A 20,570-nucleotide genomic window follows, 5' to 3' on the forward strand; every position below is an offset into this window, starting at 1 on the left:
GATCCATAGGACCCCCCCCCCCCCCAGAGAAACCCTCAGAGAAATAAAAAAAGTATTCAAAATTATTGTCTAGTTTTGATGTATAGTAAATTTTAACGTAACCTTTAAATGAAAATAAATTTTAAGTGCAAAAATTACGTAAAATATATTTGCAGGCATTTCATTTTTCCAATATTTTCACAAAAGAGGGTGTAGGGGTGGGAGGTCTCGCCCATCCCCTCTCATCCCCCTCCAAGGGATATTCCTAGTTCGGCAGCAGTGTTATGCATTAGTTTTTCCTTTATCTCAAGTCGTATATTTATTGTTACTATTGCCCTAACCACAACAGCAGTACACCATCAACAAACCCATGGCGTAATGGACTCTTATATTTATTGTGATTTCTATCAAAGTAATCTACCACTTACTTTCCCTCTTCAACTCACTTTAAAGCAAAGAACATCTCATTTTATCAATGAATACTTTTTTCTATTACTTCTCTCCCTATCTTACCAAATTTTATTCCTTATTCGTGAATGCCATTGAGAGAAAGGTCATTGAGCATTTGCTCTGTAGATTTTGGTCAATTTTCTGATATTTCACCAAATTATCTGAAATACCACCAATGGATTCGAAAGTAGGCAAGGTTTTCCCCATGGACTCTTGAGAAAAGGATCCTGAGAGATTATTTTTAAAGGGTCATTCATCTGTTTTGCTCCTCCCGGCAGTGGCGGCGCGTGCGTATACGCATGTTAGCAAGTGCACACCCAAAGATGAATAAATTATAAAAGAAAACTATTCCTTTGCAACGCGAAGGATAAAAGTACTGTCTGCATATGCAAGAAACATGAGCCTCCGAACGCTACAGCTATCTCCTTTTCGAATTCACCGCTCTACAAGTGTGCGATCACGTGGCATCATGCCGGGCGCATTTTCGGTCTGTGCGATCGCTTGATGGAGCTCTGGCGGGACAAGGTAAGCGGGGGGGTATGTGCTGTTCAAAGGGGCGATGGGAGCAGACTCAAAACCATGCGAGTGCGCACGCGCATGTTTTCGGTGACTGACTAGCAGGTAGTGTAGTGGTGTAGCCGCCACCTACACTACCTGCGCCCAGGATCCTAGTCCGTCTACAGAGCCATCTGTATAGCCGTTTTCTACACTACTTCCTCATAGGGTGTAAGGAAAAGAGAATGAATTTCAACTACCGTCACTTGTAACGGTGTGTTGAGAATAATTATTTTCATACATGCTAATATTATTTCTGTTCATGCAATTTTAAGGGTAGAGTGTACCAGTGATATGTTTTGCTTGCTATGTATTCTATTACGACGAAATATGACGCTCATGGATTAGGATTAACATAATATAATTAAATCATCCTATATCTGCTCTAATGCACACCCTAGATAAATTACCACCAGCCGCCACTGCCTCCCGGTAGAAAAAAAAGCCTCCTGTCTCCTTCGCAAATTATCCAGCACTGAGTAGAATATATACCATATAGATACTGCCGCTGAAGGATTCACATTTGCCATGGGTTGCCCTCCCCCCTTCCTGGTAACGACTTAGACTTGGCCTTAGTCATTTGACCTTGATCAGGGTTGTTGCATCTCATTGCATGTTTCCTTTGTGATTCCATGCTCTATCCATAAAAATTTGTGTGAAAGCTCTTTATCATATAAATATACATCAGCAATCTACCACAAGAATGAAAAAATTTAATATGTATGTCATTTCTAAGGGAATGATTCTTTGCATTATCGATTAATGGGATAGGGGTAGGACACTCACATAGCACAAAAAAACATACATTCAAACTAAACAACATATTCAGATCACACTAATTTACATCAACTCATTCACACTAAAGAATATTCTCATATCACATAACATTACAAACTTTCACACTAACCTATATATATCCTGTACACACACCAAAAAACATACTCTGAACACAAAATATGACATGCTTAGGCTCTCACTTAATTACATGTTGATAATTACCATAAAAACATACTCCCATCGTACCATAATCCATAATCTTATTCAAATTTAACAATGGCTTCTCAACACTAAATTACATGTGTACCTATCCACTCTCAACTGGGATAAATATCATTCTTCAACTTAAAGAAGATTTAATAAACAAACAAATTTAAAAAATAATTATTTCATTGGATATGAAATACACAACAACTACAGGCAATTTAAAACAACATATATCACAGTAGTCACTAACTAAGTGATTCAACATCAAGGTTAGTTTGGTTAGATATGGTGGACCTCTCCTTGAACTGAGCCACAGCCCTATTAATTTAACACTGCTAAGACACCTTACAATTCAAGGGTATCTTTTTTGAGGGTGTGTTAATTAAAGGATATACCCATTTATAAAGGATATACCCAGGATATGAGCCCAGGACCCCTCAATCAGCAGCACAGCCCATTGCCCCATCCCACTGGCTACAACTCTCTCAAAAGTATATGGACTAATTATGATATACATATTGAAATAAGTACATCAATGCTTACATAGAAAATTGAGGTGCTGATTTAAAAAATTACAATTAAAAAATTTATCTCTCACAATAGTTAATAGCACTAAAACGATATCAAAAGTTAAAAATGGGTGTCATTTATTCATGTCACTGAAAATTACAAATCAAAATACTAAATATAAATTGAAAATGGTATAGTTTTGGTAGGCAAATTTAATACTTATTTAAATATATACTTAAATATAATACTTATGCTTATAACATTTACATGATTGAACTAAGGTAAGGTGGGGTAAGTGCGACCCCTAAATAGCACACATCAACTTTAACTAGCTTAGGAAAATTTTCTTGGCTAAAATCCTGAGTCTCGATGTATAATATATATGTTAATCACCAAAACAGATAATAAGATTTACATTCCTCTCTCTGTAAAGTGGTAATTTTTATACATTTTTTCTTAAAATCTTGTCAAGGGATCGCACTTACCCCGTACATGGGGCAATTGCGTCCCATGGCTGATGTGCAATATATTTCCACATTACTCGGCACATGTGGTAAGTGTGATTTTTCCAGAAATTGAGCTGTACATTGCTTTTTAAAGTACCAAATTATGTTTAGCCATTCTTGAGAAATCAAATTTTATCTTAGGTAATGTAAGTAGATTTTTTTGCATTTTTGGTTAATAATGACAATATGGAATTGTTGTTAAATGTGATTTTTTAACGATAGTAACAGTATTCAACTGTTACACATTAATTCAAAAGTGTATTTAAAATGGCCAGTGTGCATAAAAGCTGAATAAATAATTATAATAAAGTATAAATCTTGCATATGACAACAAATCAGAACACAAACTAGATTGTAATGAACAAAGTATTGCTTCTCTAATGTAACTTACGTTATTAATATAAAAAAACAAAATGAAGGAAAACTCATGGTCTTCGACCAATTGAACATTGAATATTTATTTGTTTATTTTTAGTTTTACCCTGAGAAAGATAGGCAAAATCAAAAATAGGAAAAATAGGCATCGGGGTCGCACTTGCCCCAGAAGGTAGGAATGAATGGTTACGATGGGGAAAGTGCGACCCCCCATCTAAACTAAATATAATCACCCGAGTTCCTAAATTTAAAGTAAAGCAAGGAAAACCAATCCACGAAGAAGAGAAAACAAGATATAGTTCTTACCTAACACCTCTAATGTGTTGATTCAGAGGGAACTGCGGTATTGCCTCTCCTCACAATCAACTAAGACTACTAGATGAACGGACTGGTATATTTCCTATGCATGTGGAACGATAAATTAAGGGATAAGTATTACAAAGTCGTTGGCTCTGGTTTCATTACAATAAGTACAATATGTTGAACGACCGCCACCTGCTTCGAGAAAGGAAACATGATTTTCCTTAAGGGAGGTCTCACTTACCCCGCAGTCGCACTTACCCCACCTCACCTTACATACTTAAAGTTACGCATGAATATAGAGTTTTGAAAAATCTAAGCAAAGTCTTCAATTAAAATGGAAACAAAATTTGTTTTGCAGGCACAGGGACATAAAAGCAAGCAATGTCAATTTTTTATTTCTCACAGTTACATGTAAACTAAATAGACACTTATATATTGAACGCAATAAAATTTATACTTCAAAAATGAAAAAAAACATTGCATTCCGAGGGTGCAAATTACAAAAATAAGTGACTTTTAATTCATGCTCCTCAGAGTAGCAAGCAAATCGCATTCCCAATCGCAAACATACAACATCAATTATAAAAAATACAAAATGAATCACGAACTCTCATTCATACAAAAACACCTTTTCCTATTAAATCTAAAATTCACACTCTCCACCTCATAAAATCACACACTCCCAAACTAACCCACGCTCTCATTCACACCGAATTTCATACTACCATTCAAACTAAATACCATAGCCATTAATATTCTCAAAACAAAAAATACCCACATGCACACTGAATAAATCATCCTCATTGTTAATCTAAGTTATGCAGTGGTGTATCATATAATTTTACCAGACGAGAAAACACCAACAATTTTTATAAAAGTAAATTTTTCCAATAGACACAAACCCAAAAAATAAGTTTTAAAAATATTTATCCATCACACCGGGAAGATATAAAAAATGCACAGAAGTTTGAATATATCATTGAATTTTTATTGATAAAAGCATTGTAAACTCACAATTTGAGAAATATAAAATAAGTACAATGTTTTGACAATTTCAAATAGACTATAACAACTTATTAATTCCTCACATTTACATGTGAATTAAGTACATAAGTATTCCAGTTAAATATACCAGAAGATCATTATAGAAAAATATATTAAAAGATTCACCACTAAACAGAAAAATGAATATGCAATTACATTGATTTAAAATTATGATTTCTCACAGTAGCACGTCAACCAAGAAGGTACTATTGAAGCTAGATAATTTTACATCACAAAATTTTATTGCAAATATCAGGTGTACATTCAAAAATTTGTTGCAAATCAAATTAATAAACAATTTCAATACAGGTTGATCTCACTACAAACATTACAAATTCTATAGTTTAAAAATAGAAATCTCATATGATTAAAATAATTGTGGTACTTGCAATTTTGACGAATGGAAATTTACCTGTATACACTCTAATGCATACAAATACAATGAGTTACCAACTGCATTAGCCAGCGGAAAGTCATGTGTGGAAACTTATTCCCCAATTATGCACTTTGAAAACATCTATGCGGTTTGCATTAACTCAAATTGCTCAGCTGATGCTTTGAAAAAATATGCAATGAAAACTGCCAAGTAATATGAGGCATATATTTCCTACTGAACCTCGGTGAAACATGACTGTCCGCTGTTACACCCCCTCTCCACGTTGAGGACGCAGTTGGATTTGAGGGGGACATGCACTACACTACTTTCTACACTACACCACTAGATCAGTAGAATAAAATCAAGCACTACTTCCACAATTTAAATAATGAATCCCAATTCACATTCTCACATTCACACTTAAATACAGTGACTCACTCACAAGCAAATTCTCTCATTCATACTAAATCAAAGTCAAAGAAAACATTTGACAACATAACATTTTTAATTAGCAGAAAATCCCAATTGCAAACATAAAACAACAATCGTAAAAATTCAAAATAAATCATGAACTCTCATTTATACAAAATCAATTTTCTAACTTAATCTAAAATTCACACTCTTCACCTCATAAAATCACACCCTCCCAAACTAACTCACGCTCTCTTTCACACAAAATTCCATACTCCCATTCCAACTAAATACCATAGTCACTAATATTCTCACAGCATAAAATACCTGCATTCACACTGAATAACTCATCCTCATTCATACTGGAAACACACCTACTTGCATTCACACTAAAGTAATACCCTCATCAATCTACAATTAATACCATCATTCACTAGGAAAAACACATTCATTAATATACTTTCATTCACACTGAATACCATACCCTCAGTCACACTTACTTGCATACCTTCAACATAATCTCATTCGCACTAAATAACGTAACACTCTCATTGACACTAAATTCCTCATTCACAATAAATCACATTCTCTCACACGTACTAAATTAATACCCTCATTCACACTAAATAAATTACTCTCAGTCATACTAAATATTTTAACACATTGGCATTCACACTAAATAAAGCAACATCTCTCATTTACACTCCATACCATACCATTCATTCACACTAAATTAATACCCTCATTCAAACAAAATAACATAACCTAATTCACACTAAATAATTTTGCTCATTCATGCTACTCTTATTAACCATAATTTATACCCACATTCACAATAATTTGCACTAAATTATTACCCTGATTCACACTCATATTTTACTTTCATTCACACAAAATTTATACCCTCATTCACACGAAATAACGTATTCTCATTCATTCTAAATCAATACCCTCGTTCACACTTAATAAATTACCATCATTCATAAAAATAATGTATCGTCATTCATACAAAACAACATAACCGTTCTCATTCACACTAATCACCCAGATTTACATTGACAAATACTCTGAATCAGACCAAATTATTTACCACATTCATACCAAATAACATAGTCCCATTCACCCAAAATTCTATGATCTAATTCACACCGAATAACATACTCTCATTCACACTAAATAATATACCCTCATTCAAACGAAATATATACATTCATTCTAATTATCATACACTCAACCATACCAAATCAACACCCTCATTCACACTCCACAAAATATCCTCATTCACAGTGAATTTCACACACTCATTCACACAAAATCAATACCATCATTCACACTCAATAAAATATCCTCATTCACAGTGAATTTCACACACTCATTCACACAAAATCAATACCATCATTCACACTCAATAAAATATCCTCATTCACAGTGAATTTCACACACTCATTCACACAAAATCAATACCATCATTCACACTCAATAAAATATCCTCATTCACAGTGAATTTCACACACTCATTCACACAAAATCAATACCCTCATTTACACTCAACAAAATATTCTCATTCGCAGTGAGTTTCACACACTCATTCCCACAAAATCAATACCTCATTCACGCTCAACAAAATATCCTCATTCTTAGTGAATTTCATAACTCATTCAAACATAATCAGTACCTTCATTCCATTCAACAAAATATCCTCATTCACACTGAATTTCATACTCATTCACGCAAAATTAATACCCTCATTCACACTCAACAAAATATCCTCATTCACACTGAATTTCATACTCATTCACACAAAATAATACCCTCATTCACACCTAATCACGTTCTGCCAATAACAAAATCAATATCCTCTTTCAATGATCAAATAAATACAAAATGGCATTACAGACACAAATTTGCAAGCACATTTTAAACAGGCAGAAAATAATAATATAAGCAAAATAAAATAAGCTCTTCAGACTGCTGATGGCCATTCTTCATCTCTTGAGTCTTCAAATAGTTCCTCTTGTGTCTTCAATTCCTGAGTCTTCACAACTCTTCAAGTTTCACGCTGTATATTCTGTTCCTTTCCCACTGTCCTGAGTTCCTGTGTCACTGCACTAAGGCGATGTAGAGGCAGTCAACGGTTGTTTAATTCCTAATTCTACCGTTTCAAGGTCTATGACTGCAAGCTGCCGTATTCCTCCTACTGTGAGAACAACATTCTATGTAATCAACAATACCAGAGAAAGTTCTCTTTCTTAAACATAGTAAGGTATAATTCTTGAAACAACCAATTGAAAATTAATCGAAAAAATATAAATATATTCTTTTTTCATGATTACGTTCTAGTAATAACGTTCAGGTAATACATAATATTATTTGAGATTTAGAAATTGAATAAAATGTAGAGGTTGAAGAATTTAGTTTCGTTGATGAAAATTTGGCCTATCTCAAGTATTTCTGTTATCAAAGATGAAAAATTTATCATTATTCAACACATGAGCGAGACAAACAAAAGGGTAAAATGTTTGATACTAAAAGTTTCAAAAATATTTTTATCTAATGGGACTCTTAACGGTTAAATGACGTAAAAATTATTTTGCCAGCATTAAACGGGCGTGGTACCAAGAGACTGAGCTATCTATAGTCATCTTAAAAGATATAGAGAGGATTCTGAAATAACATTTATATCCACGCCAAAAAGTATGAGTGCATAAAATAAAGTAGAAAACAAAGATGATGTAAAATATCATAGATTAGAATAAGCATTGATTAAGAGCATGAGGAAATGCATAATTTGGAATTTATTCATGAGATTATGAATCCATATCATGCATTGCAGAGAATTTCGACGGAAAAACTGAGTTTATCATTCGTAAATTGTTATATGAAGCACTTCCTCATCGAAATAAAATGTAATTGGTACCAGATAATAGCTGATACACTGTAAAATCATATGAACGATAGAAATACCACTCAACTAGACGCTATACGTAAAGTAGGCTCTAATGATGAAATGATAATGATACAAATTCAGATAACCATAATGACAAGAAATTCGCTGACGAGTTTCGTGACTAAACATTCATTCAATGTTTCCATAAAGGCAGAAAAGGATTGGCTGTAAATATAAATATAGACTGGCTTTCTCTGATGTCACAACTTTACCAGTCCCTTGTGAATGGAAGTGGACGAGATAGAGACACCAAATGCCCCAAAAAGACATTGGAATGGAGGGCAACAGAAAAACCGAAAATTTGAAGGCAGTGAATTAAGGAAAAGGATTACAGATATAATTGAGAACAATGGAGCCCTAATTGGGAAAACGACGACAGTCATAATTAACCTGAAATATATAACGATTTGAATGGAAAACCAGGAGGTGGAAAAGGAAATATTAAACCTCGAAGCAATGGCGTACCCGGAATCAAAACTGGGGGGGCAAAACAAGCAGTGGTCTCTCAAATAGGGTGGTTTCCTATTATTTTTTTATTGCCTAAATCGAAAGTTTATTACTCCTGGAGTACGTATTTCACGCTTTTAGATTTTTAAATGACGATATCTATTTTTCGCGATGAAATGAAAAGTGAAAATTTTCAAGCGCGCGAAAACGCGACGCTTAAGTATGAATGTCGGGAAGTCTCTCCGCGTGACGTATTTCTGGTTCCCCCTCCCGCCCTGCGAGGTGACCTTGAGGCGAGGCTTAGCGCTGATACGACGCAGGCTGCTAGCGGCTAGCCTAGTACCCTGCTGGCTGGTAGCTCTTGGCTTAAATAAGGATTATTAATAACTTATCAAACGAGGAAAACTTTCCGACCTTAGCCAGTTTTAATAAGTGATTGTTAAGACAAGTTTCCCTGAGCTCTGCGTCTCATGCGTGCAATGGTAACCTCAGACGACGTATAACTCCTATCTTCTCGTATAGAAACTAGGTCCCTGTGACGTCACGTGGAGTGGCATCGCATGGGCGCCAATCTGGCCCTTTTCAAATGAGGATAAAAATGGACCATTGCCATTCGTCTAACCCGGTATTTCTAAAACAAAATAATTTGTATATTATGAATAGACTAATGGTGGGAAACGAATCGCAATCAATGCCTTTCGTATTCTTTGATGAAGGAAACCACCCTATTGCACAATTTTGCACGTAAAAGGTGAATGAAACCAAAATTTTAAGGAAGTTATGTCAGCAATTTGTCAGTTTTTATAATTGTTTGTTTGAAAAAATAATTATATTTATTTTAGTTCCATGTCTTATACTAATATCATTTTTCTTCAAAAGGAAAATTCGTTCATAACTTTAGTTTTGAACTAAATTTATTTTCGTTTGTAGGGGGCAGTTTCCCCCCTCATCCCCCCTGGGTACGCCCATGCCTCGAAGTACTACGAATGTTGAAATATAAACGCGAAACGCCAAGCAAACGTATGAAAACTGTATAAGAAAGTGTATGGTGTAGAAAATTTGATGTAATATCGTATTTCTTTTGTCATTGTTTATACTACCCAAAAAACGATCTCTTTCAATTTGCCAGTCAGAATGCATCCTGCACGATTTTAGCTATGTATTCCATGTCAATTCATTGCGTATCTTTTGCTGCAAGCTGAGACTTTCATTTATTGGTTCCCGAGGCGGATACATATGAGGGGGGGGGGGCGAGGGGCTGCCCGCATTGGCGAACATTGCAGAACCACAATTTTAACTTTTTTTATATCGTAAGATGATACTGTCTTGCATATGTGCATAATCAGTTTAGATAAAACTTTCTTATACTTTAGGCTAGACTTGATTACGATATAATTAAAGGTAGATAAGAAATCTTGAGTTTTTTTCTATATCCGCAACTGATTGGTTCCACCGTAAATTTAACAAGGAGGAAAGAGTTGGATGAAGTGAGTCAGAACTATGAGGCTGTTGGTATGCAAAATAAACCATTTAACGCACTCAGGCGATGGCTGACCGGATATATTGCTGATAAAGAGTGCTTCCTGCAGTAGGTACATTGCAGGGGGTCCCGAATAGTACTGTATTCCCGCAGTACAATCAAGGCTGGTGGGGGAGGTTTAGGTGCAACTAATACCGGGGTGTGTGGGGGTATGGAATACCCACCAGGATAAGCAATAGGTGCAAGATTAATAAATTTCTGCGGAATTTTAAGATAAATGGTTCAAAATGGTGAGTTTTACGGCTTTCTGAGGGATATTTTATTAATCCTTACCCTATTATATTACTAATATTAATACAATTAAGTAATATGGAGTAAACTTAAAATTTCTCCGAGCTCTGGGGGGGGGGTTTATTCCCCAAAACCCCCCTCGCTGCGTGACTGGTTCAATGAAGGGATAATTGCGCTAAGGATAGGAGATAAACCGGTAGAACCGTAGCTGTACAGGTTTAAATACCATCGCCGACTGTGAAAATGAAGTGGTCGCAGTCATAAACAGGAATAACGCCGAAGAAATAAAACCGGTAAGACGGTGAGAAAGTTAATTCTTTTATGGGCTTGGAATTGTCGGAGAAGGTCAGGAAGGAAGAGTAACGCGAAAATGAGGCTCAATAAAACGAAATGAAAGAGAAATACTCCCAGAATTCTGCACTGAGCACAAGTGAGTGGTTTCCAACGCACTGCTTAAGAATCACATACGAACAGTGGCGTAACCAGGACTATTCTTTGGGGGGGAGGGATGGGATAGCCTGGGGTGGCTATCCCCCACCCCCGTTGGAGAAAATTTTTGAACTATAAGATGCCTGGAAATTCGTTTCACATCATTTTCGCACTAAAATATTAACTTTAAGCAGACGCAGTTATTAAATGTCAAAACTAGACAATAGTTTTAAATATTTTTTTATTTCTCTGAGGCTTAGGGCTCTCTGAGGCTTTATCTATCCCACTCTTCCCCCCTCATAGTTACGCCACTGCATGCGAATAATATTTGCGTAATACCTAGTTGACAAAAAAGAAATCAGCTATTAAACATTTTAGTGACGCATAGGTTTAAAAACTATGCGAAGATGTTTGAAAGCTACCCCGGGTGTAGAGTAAGTTCAAAAAGTATTCAGACCGTTCTTATTTCCAACCACTTTTGTTATTTTGACTCAGTGGCACTTCTTCTGCGGATTTCATACGACGGCATTGTAATCATTGACTGCTCCTTTAATTTTTAGAAATTAAAGACAGGAAAACTAACATTACTTCTTTAGAAATTGAGTCCAATAGACAAATACGCAAAATAACTTTGGGGCGAAAAAAGTATTCGGATACACGGTGCACGTCTATGATTTGCGCGTGTTTCTCGGAGCGCGCCGGTGTCAGCGCGAACCAGCTTCAGGCGCACACGTCTCCTCTCGACTACACTTACCGAGGAGAGTTGCATCTTTGACAGAGCGACGACCTGAAGTGTTGACAGAAATTGGACGAAAGGCATCTGATACGGCTGAAGACGAGCGGAAGTTCATTATTAGACCCCATAATCAATGGAATCACAGAATCAAATATATAGCATATAAATGTCTAGCTATTTTCATATAGCAGATGACATAGGCCAATTATGTACGACTTAGTATAAATCAGTTCGGGAACACCAAGACTGTTCTAAACAAGCGCTAAAGCGGGCGTCCACGGACATTGACTGACGGTGACAATCGATCCATCATAAGGGAGATCAATTAGGACCCTAAAATAGCGCTCCAAAGGTGTCTGCTGACCAACAGAAGTGCGGTTTGCACGTATTTGTAAATACCGTTGGGTATGTGTAAAAGCAGAACGGGTACCACGGCCGAGTAGCAAGAAGGAAGCCGTGGATCAGCGTGGTCAATCGCAAGAAGCGGGTAGATATCGCGCGGGAGCATCATTATGAGCCTCTATAGCATTGGGATAGCGTGATTTCTGCTAACATTCTGCTCCCATGGTCGCCAAATGGTGTGGCTACAGAGAAATACTGAGCTTAATCCCGAGAACTTGAAAGCAACTGTGAAGCATGAGATGGTGTGGGGGTGAATGTGCTCGTCTGGAGTAGGTTATTTTCAATTTATAGAAGGGATCATGGACCACAAGATATGCATCGACATAATGAAGCAGAATTTGTTGGTTAAAGCTGAGAAAATGGGACTGAGGAACAAATTTATATTTCAACAGGACAATGATCCTGACAAACGCCAAAGAATATAACACACCCAAACAGTTGAACACTACTCCACAATCACGTGACCTCGATCCGATAGGATATCGGTGGAGTATTCTGGAGAGACAAATGACGTAAAGGCATATATAAAACAAGGATGACCTCAAGTCTGCTTTGTTAGAAGAATGGAACGAAATACCCCCTAGAGTGACATCAAAATTTGTCTATTGAAAGGCAAATCGCCTTCACGCAGTCCTGACAGCCGAAGGGAACGTCTACAAAAAATGAGTCTTGCGTATATTATGACTTAATTTAATTTTGAAAAGTTTAGGGGTCCAAATACTTATAGTGCTTCACAGTGTAAGTTCTTTTTCTTTTTTGTTTTAAATTTCGAAATTTTTATTTTGCTGCTGTAGTGCAGTGTATGTACAAATAAAGAATAGAACACACTGATAATCACTTCAAGCCAGAAGCAATCGCGCAACTTAGGGAAAATGGAAATTTTAGCTAGAAACAAGAGCTGTCCGAATACTTTTTGCATTCAAAGTTGATTAGGATGGTCATAATTGAAGTGTTCTAATTTTCGTTTAAGACCCTCCCCATTTCTGTTCAATGTAGTGAGAAAATAAATCTTGTAAATTATTTTTTCAATCGGATACAGGGAAAACGTGACGCATCGAACTTTAAGTTTTTGAAATGTTGGTATTTTTGGGTGTTTTTCGGAAATAACTGGAGAATATGTCACTCTTGGATTATGCTATCACTTTCCTGTTTTATACAACGTCTCGTTAGACATTTGTAAAGTATCAAACCAAATATCTTTCATTTCTGCTAATTGGTTCCCGTGATATCACACCAAGAGTCCCAGGCAGACATTTTGGGTGGCGCGCGGGTTGCATACGCTCAATATTTTTAGATCATTCTCACCCGTCGCAAAACCTTAAAATTCTTTGGATAAACTTTAATCTTCGCCAATATAATCATGATAGTATTATTATCCTACTTATTGCCACAAAGGGCTTAGTAGAAATGATTTATTCTCCATAGCTGTCTCTATCTAAATTCAACGTTAATGCTCGCAAAATCTTTAACTTTGGGGTCCGGGTTTCGGTGATAAATAATATCCGATTTTGAGAAATTTTGGATCTAAGCCCCCGATTTAAGTTGATCCCAGTGATCAAAAGATAATGAGAATGGAAATCCACCTTATTTAATTATAGTTTTGTAAAAAAGCTGCAAAAACGTGGACTACAGGAAGACGAATATCAAATTTCAGAGGAGAAGAGAAATTGTCAAGAAAGCCAATCTCATTTGCGACAGAAAAAAATACACTTGTGTGAAAGCGGAGAGAAAGAAGTATTGCTCCATGAGAATAACGAACGAGTTTTGTCAAAAACCGAGGAAAGATAGCAGAGAACCCTAGCGATGATACTCAAAATAACCCCACCCATTGAACAGAAATGAAACTGCCAATAGAAAGTAGAGGTGGGGAAACACTTATAGGAAATGTGCAAAAGATAAAAATAGCAAAATAATGGCAATAACGGAAATATTCCGAGAAAGAACAAAGGCAAAGTTAACAGATGGAAGGAAAACCTGAGTGAATCAAGACCTAAAAAACCAAAAGAAGAAAAGATAGAATGGGAAGGTGTACATTAACAAGGGAGTTGGTATCTAATGATTTCGCAGATTTGCGTCATGACACAGGGATATGGGACCTGCATAAGAATAAGGCATCAAGGGTAGATGGTATTTTGACAGAGCTAAATTTCAGGAGGGAATACTTATACCAATATCCACAAAAAGTGTGCTTAACTGGAGATATTCCAATTGGTTTTCAGAAATAACTACATCATTCTTATTATACAAAAAAAGAAGGGAGCGGAGACGTGTGAAGATATTAGGAAAATTATCCTAACGTCATCCAATAATGATGAAAGAATGGCTAGAGATAACGGCTCAAAAGATATTCATTTATGGTAGTGAGGTATAGAATCGACAGAAGCAGGGAAGGTGAGAGTGGAAAAATGGTAGAGATACCGTAGAATGATGGTGGTAAAATGTATTGATCGAGTCAGTAATTATAAAGTGCTAAGAGAAGTTTGAAAAGAGAGAAGTCTTAAAACCTTAACAAGAAAACTAGACAGCTTAATCGGCCATATATGTTAAAATAGCGATCCATTGTTAATGATCGTCGAAGGGCAGGTGGACAGAAAGATGGGACACTCGGAAAAAGTTGTTCTAAATGACAAGAATTAAAAAGACAAGCTATACTTTAATATGAAACGGTTATTAGATGGGATAGCGGAGTGTATATCTACGTCAAACCAATCTCCGGATTGATGACTCACGACGATGAATATTATGACTCGGTAGCCACAATATACCTTATGAGGAAACGGTAAAAAACCTTGGAGTCATACTCGATCGAACCCTTAGCTGGAAGCCTCAAACAAATTATGCGAGGCGTAAAATTTTGGGATCACTGCATCAACTTGTCAGAGCCAGAGAAATACTTACACCCGACATACGAATTTCATTAGTTAAAAGACTAGTCTTCCCTCACTTGAATTATTGTACAGCCTTATTCACTATCCAAGACGACGCAAACAATAATAGACTCCCATTGGCCATGAATTCAGCTGTAAGGTTTATTTACGATTTAAAAAAATTGGACCATATTAGTAACTATTACAACCGCCTTAACTGACTTAAGTATAAAGAGCGTCGCACCCTTCACATAATAACTCTAGCCTTTAGTGTCTTAACGACCGGTTACCCGCCATACTTGTACGAGAAATTCGTTAGAAAATCTGAGGTTCATAATATACCTACCCGTAATCATAACATTGACCTCCATATTCCAAAACATCACACGCCTCATATGAACAAATCCTTCATAGTAACCGCCTCACGAATATGGAACTCTCTCCCAGCCCAAATAAGAAGCAGTACAAATATCAATAGGTTTAAACACAGCACATATGGGTTTCTGAAGAATGCCTCCTTATCCCCAAGTTAAATTTCTTTTGTTTATATTCACTTTCTTATGTTCATATTTCTTGTTTATATTCACTTTCTTATGTTCATATTTTTTCGTTTATATTCACTTTCTTATGTTCATATCTCTTGTTCATATTTCTTTTTTTTGTCACCTTAAATTTTGTAATTAGTGTGTTGTATCTAAGTGCGATTATTTATTTTTTTGTTGAAAATATTGTATTGTTTTTTTAATGCACTAGACGATATGCACTGTTCACATTTCACTGTATATGTATATATATTTATTTACTTTTTTCTTTTATTTATCTATCTCAATGTGAAATGTAAAAATGTACATATATTTTCTCATGGGCCCCAGTGCCTACGAAAATAAACGATATTTTTATTATTATGATGAAACAAATAGAAGAACAGTGTGATTTTTGATAGACAGCATTCGTGTCATAGATATAGATAAAATAGCAGTCGAATGCAGTCGTTCTCCAGGTTATACAGTTCTATTCCTTATACTTTCGCAAATCTGAGAAAGTGCAGTATTTACTGGACTATAATTTCCTATCATTAATGAGGGAAGATTGTCTAAAAAATCACGTGCGACACTGATTTTCAAAAAAATCAAATAATTTTCGGAAACATCAAATTGAAAGTTTTAAGAAAAAAGGGAAGCAAGAGGCGACTTGACTATGAATATTTAAAGTCAATCAATCCTAAAACAAAAATGGAAAAACATTGACCAGTTACTTTGAAGGAAAATTCGTAACTTTATCGTCTAATGATCATTATTAGCAGGACATGATTCAGCGGGGAGTTATATCACTAGCCTTCTGGTGAATTGAATTGCGGTATTCGACCCTGACTGAATTAAAAATGGAGAAAGAAACGTTGACCATAAAGGATTCTTCTGAAGAATCGTAGCGACGGAAATAATAATTCAAACATTTTTTCGAACATTAGAATTTGATAGATTTTCTCGCATTGCCACCAATAATCCACCTTTGACCAGGAAATTTTTACTTCTCGCTCGAAAAGTCGCAGCACTATCGTAATATACGAAAACAAATCTCTAAGAAAAATAATAACACTGAATTGAACCAAAATAAACAAGTATGATCCTCCCACTTTTCAAATTACTAAGGCGCATTTACCAAACAACAAACGAACCAACAGAAAAAACGTAGTAAAAAGATATTCTTACCTTCTGCCGTGGTCGGTGCACCGTCGGAGTCCGGATTAGAGTGTTCTTCTGTCAGATTTTTCCTTCCTCATCCGCCGAGATGACTTGCTGTTGAGGAGAGATAAATAGGACAGATATAGAATTTTCCTCTCGGATTTGCATACTCTGAATTACATGACACCAAAATTCACTTGTAAGCATGGAATAATTTTATACACAGCCGTGCGCATATTCAATATTAGTGTAATATGAAGCGCATGCCTTCCCCAAGATGAAAAATTGAATCGGTGATTCATTTCGATAGGGCCGCATAATAGTCCAAATTTATGTTTAAGAAGAACATAATATAATTTATTGAAAAAGGTTAAGAACATAATATGAATTTTTTTTTCAATCATGAAGGCAATTCAAACAGGTATTCTATATGCTCATGGGAAGAAATTGAATTCATCAATTAGAAATGGAAAAGTCACGAAAATAAATAAATGATACTGTAGATTCAGAGCAACACATAATTGGATCAATGCATGGGAATTTAGAAATATGAAAATAGATCAATGAGACTGTTACATAAATTATCATGACCTATCTGAATGACCCCAGGCAAAGACAACTGCGGACTATACGAATACATCTACATTTATTTGTAAAAACAGAAAGAGGTAAGTGTAGTCTGAGACGTGCATGGGGACCTAATGTAAATGAGAAATTTGCATGGCATAGTAAGCAATACGAATTAAAAATATGAAATTCATTCGCATCAACTAAAAAATGAATAAAAAAGCAAAGAAATTATTGCCGGGTACTTGGAAAAACAAAAAGGTTTCCGTGAAATCTTAAAATTCATAATATTATACCACTAAATACAAACGTCAATGTTGACAGTGAATTCTATTTCAGTGGAATTGAGTTAAGGATTAAGAAAAAGACCAAAATAGGTTTCATGGGAAACCAGGGAGAATTATACACTTGTGCGTCTGTCAAACGTAATCGCATCAATCAAATACTAAATATAAAATCGAAACCAAAAGCAAAAATAAAAAAAAACGTTAGAAAATAACGATAACTTCGTTCTTACCGTTTTCTGGTGGCACCGCCGCATGAATTCATGGCTTGGCATGTAACTTCTTCAGTTGCCAGATGTTCACCCTAACGAGGTCTTCATTTCTTCGGCCACACAGATGTCTTCAGTCTAGGGAGAGAGCGGGTTAGTGCAAGCAAGGTAAATTAAAAACCCTTCCACCAAGGAATAGCATACGCCCCATTACAATACACGGAAACTCACAATGACTCAAAGAGGAAATTTCCACATTTCCATCCCAGTGACACAGTTTCATCCCCGTACACTGCAATGGTATTCAGCGAATGCCATACCTTGGTTCGAAACAAAAATAACTATAACTAACGCAAGCTAAAAAACCTAGCCTTACTCGACGCAATGATCACTGCCCTAAGGGCCCAAAAGCTAACCTAGTTTCGAAGCTGGGGTCCTCTTCACGTGAAGTTCCGATGTCTTGAGCCTGGGGAGAGAGTACATACAAGGAAAATAAATGACCCTTCCCCCAAGGAATTGCATCCGCCCCATTACAATGCACGGAAACTTACCATTACACAAGAGGAAATTACCACATTTCCATCCCAGTGACACAGTTTCATCCCCGTACACTGCAATGGTATTCAGCGAATGCCATACCTTGGTTCGAAACAAAAATAACTATAACTAACGCAAGCTTAAAAAACCTAGCCTTACTCGACGCAATGATCACTGCCCTAAGGGCCCAAAAGCTAACCTAGTTTCGAAGCTGGGGTCCTCTTCACGTGAAGTTCCGATGTCTTGAGCCTGGGGAGAGAGTACATACAAGGAAAATAAATGACCCTTCCCCCAAGGAATTGCATCCGCCCCATTACAACACACGGGAAGTCGCCATGACGCAAGGAGGAAATTACCACACTTCCATCCTAGTGACACAGTTTCATCCCCGTACACTGCAATGGTATTCAGCGAATGCCATACCTTGGTTCGACATAAAAATTACTATAACTAACGCAAGCTAAAAAACCTAGCCTTACTCGACGCAATGATCACGGCCCTAAGGGCCCAAAAGCTAACCTAGTTTTGAAGCTGGGGTCCTCTTCACGTGAAGTTCCGATGTCTTGAGCCTGGGGAGAGAGTACATACAAGGAAAATAAATTACCCTTCCCCCAAGGAATTGCATCCGCCCCATTACAATGCACGGAAACTCACCATGACGCAAGGAGGAAATTACCACATTTCCACCCTAGTGACACAGTTTCATCCCCGTACACTGCAATGGTATTCCACGAATGCCATACCTTGGTTCGACACAAAAATAACTATAACTAACGGAAGCTAAAAAACCTAGCCTTACTCGACGCAATGATCACGGCCCTAAGGGCCCAAAAGCTAACCTAGTTTTGAAGCTGGGGTCCTCTTCACGTGAAGTTCCGATGTCTTGAGCCTGGGGAGAGAGTACATACAAGGAAAATAAATGACCCTTCCCCCAAGGAATAGCATACGCCCCATTACAATACACTGAAACTAACCATGACACAAGGAGGAAATTACCACATTCCCATCCCAGTGACACAGTTTCATCCCCGTACACTGCAATGGTATTCAGCGAATGCCATACCTTGGTTCGACACAAAAATAACTATAACTAACGCAAGCTAAAAAAACCTAGCCTTACTCGACGCAATGATCACGGCCCTAAGGGCCCAAAAGCTAACCTAGTTTTGAAGCTGGGGTCCTCTTCACGTGAAGTTCCGATGTCTTGAGCCTGGGGAGAGAGTACATACAAGGAAAATAAATGACCCTTCCCCCAAGGAATTGCATCCGCCCCATTACAACACACGGGAAGTCGCCATGACGCAAGGAGGAAATTACCACACTTCCATCCTAGTGACACAGTTTCATCCCCGTACACTGCAATGGTATTCAGCGAATGCCATACCTTGGTTCGACATAAAAATTACTATAACTAACGCAAGCTAAAAAACCTAGCCTTACTCGACGCAATGATCACGGCCCTAAGGGCCCAAAAGCTAACCTAGTTTTGAAGCTGGGGTCCTCTTCACGTGAAGTTCCGATGTCTTGAGCCTGGGGAGAGAGTACATACAAGGAAAATAAATTACCCTTCCCCCAAGGAATTGCATCCGCCCCATTACAATGCACGGAAACTCACCATGACGCAAGGAGGAAATTACCACATTTCCACCCTAGTGACACAGTTTCATCCCCGTACACTGCAATGGTATTCCACGAATGCCATACCTTGGTTCGACACAAAAATAACTATAACTAACGGAAGCTAAAAAACCTAGCCTTACTCGACGCAATGATCACGGCCCTAAGGGCCCAAAAGCTAACCTAGTTTTGAAGCTGGGGTCCTCTTCACGTGAAGTTCCGATGTCTTGAGCCTGGGGAGAGAGTACATACAAGGAAAATAAATTACCCTTCCCCAACCATTCCCCCAAAGAGTCCAATGCTTAGCTAAGCCACTCGCTTTCTTCTTTTAATGGTCCTCTTGTCCTGGAGTCTTCTGTCTTCTCCTCCTTGTGTTGGAGGACACACGAATCACACGCAGCCTTTCGACGTTCGTGCCATCAAAAGGCAAATTGATCAATCGCGCTACGCATGTAATAAGACGCACGGTTTAGACGCATTTCGCCGATTTGGTTTCTTCGAGCTCACCGTTGATATGTCTTCTCCATCATCTACATTCGTAATCCTGTAACAGAGCGGTTTAATGAACATGGGTCATAAATT

Source organism: Ischnura elegans, chromosome 5, assembly GCF_921293095.1.
Source record: "Ischnura elegans chromosome 5, ioIscEleg1.1, whole genome shotgun sequence".
NCBI classification, from domain to species: Eukaryota; Metazoa; Arthropoda; class Insecta; order Odonata; family Coenagrionidae; genus Ischnura; species Ischnura elegans.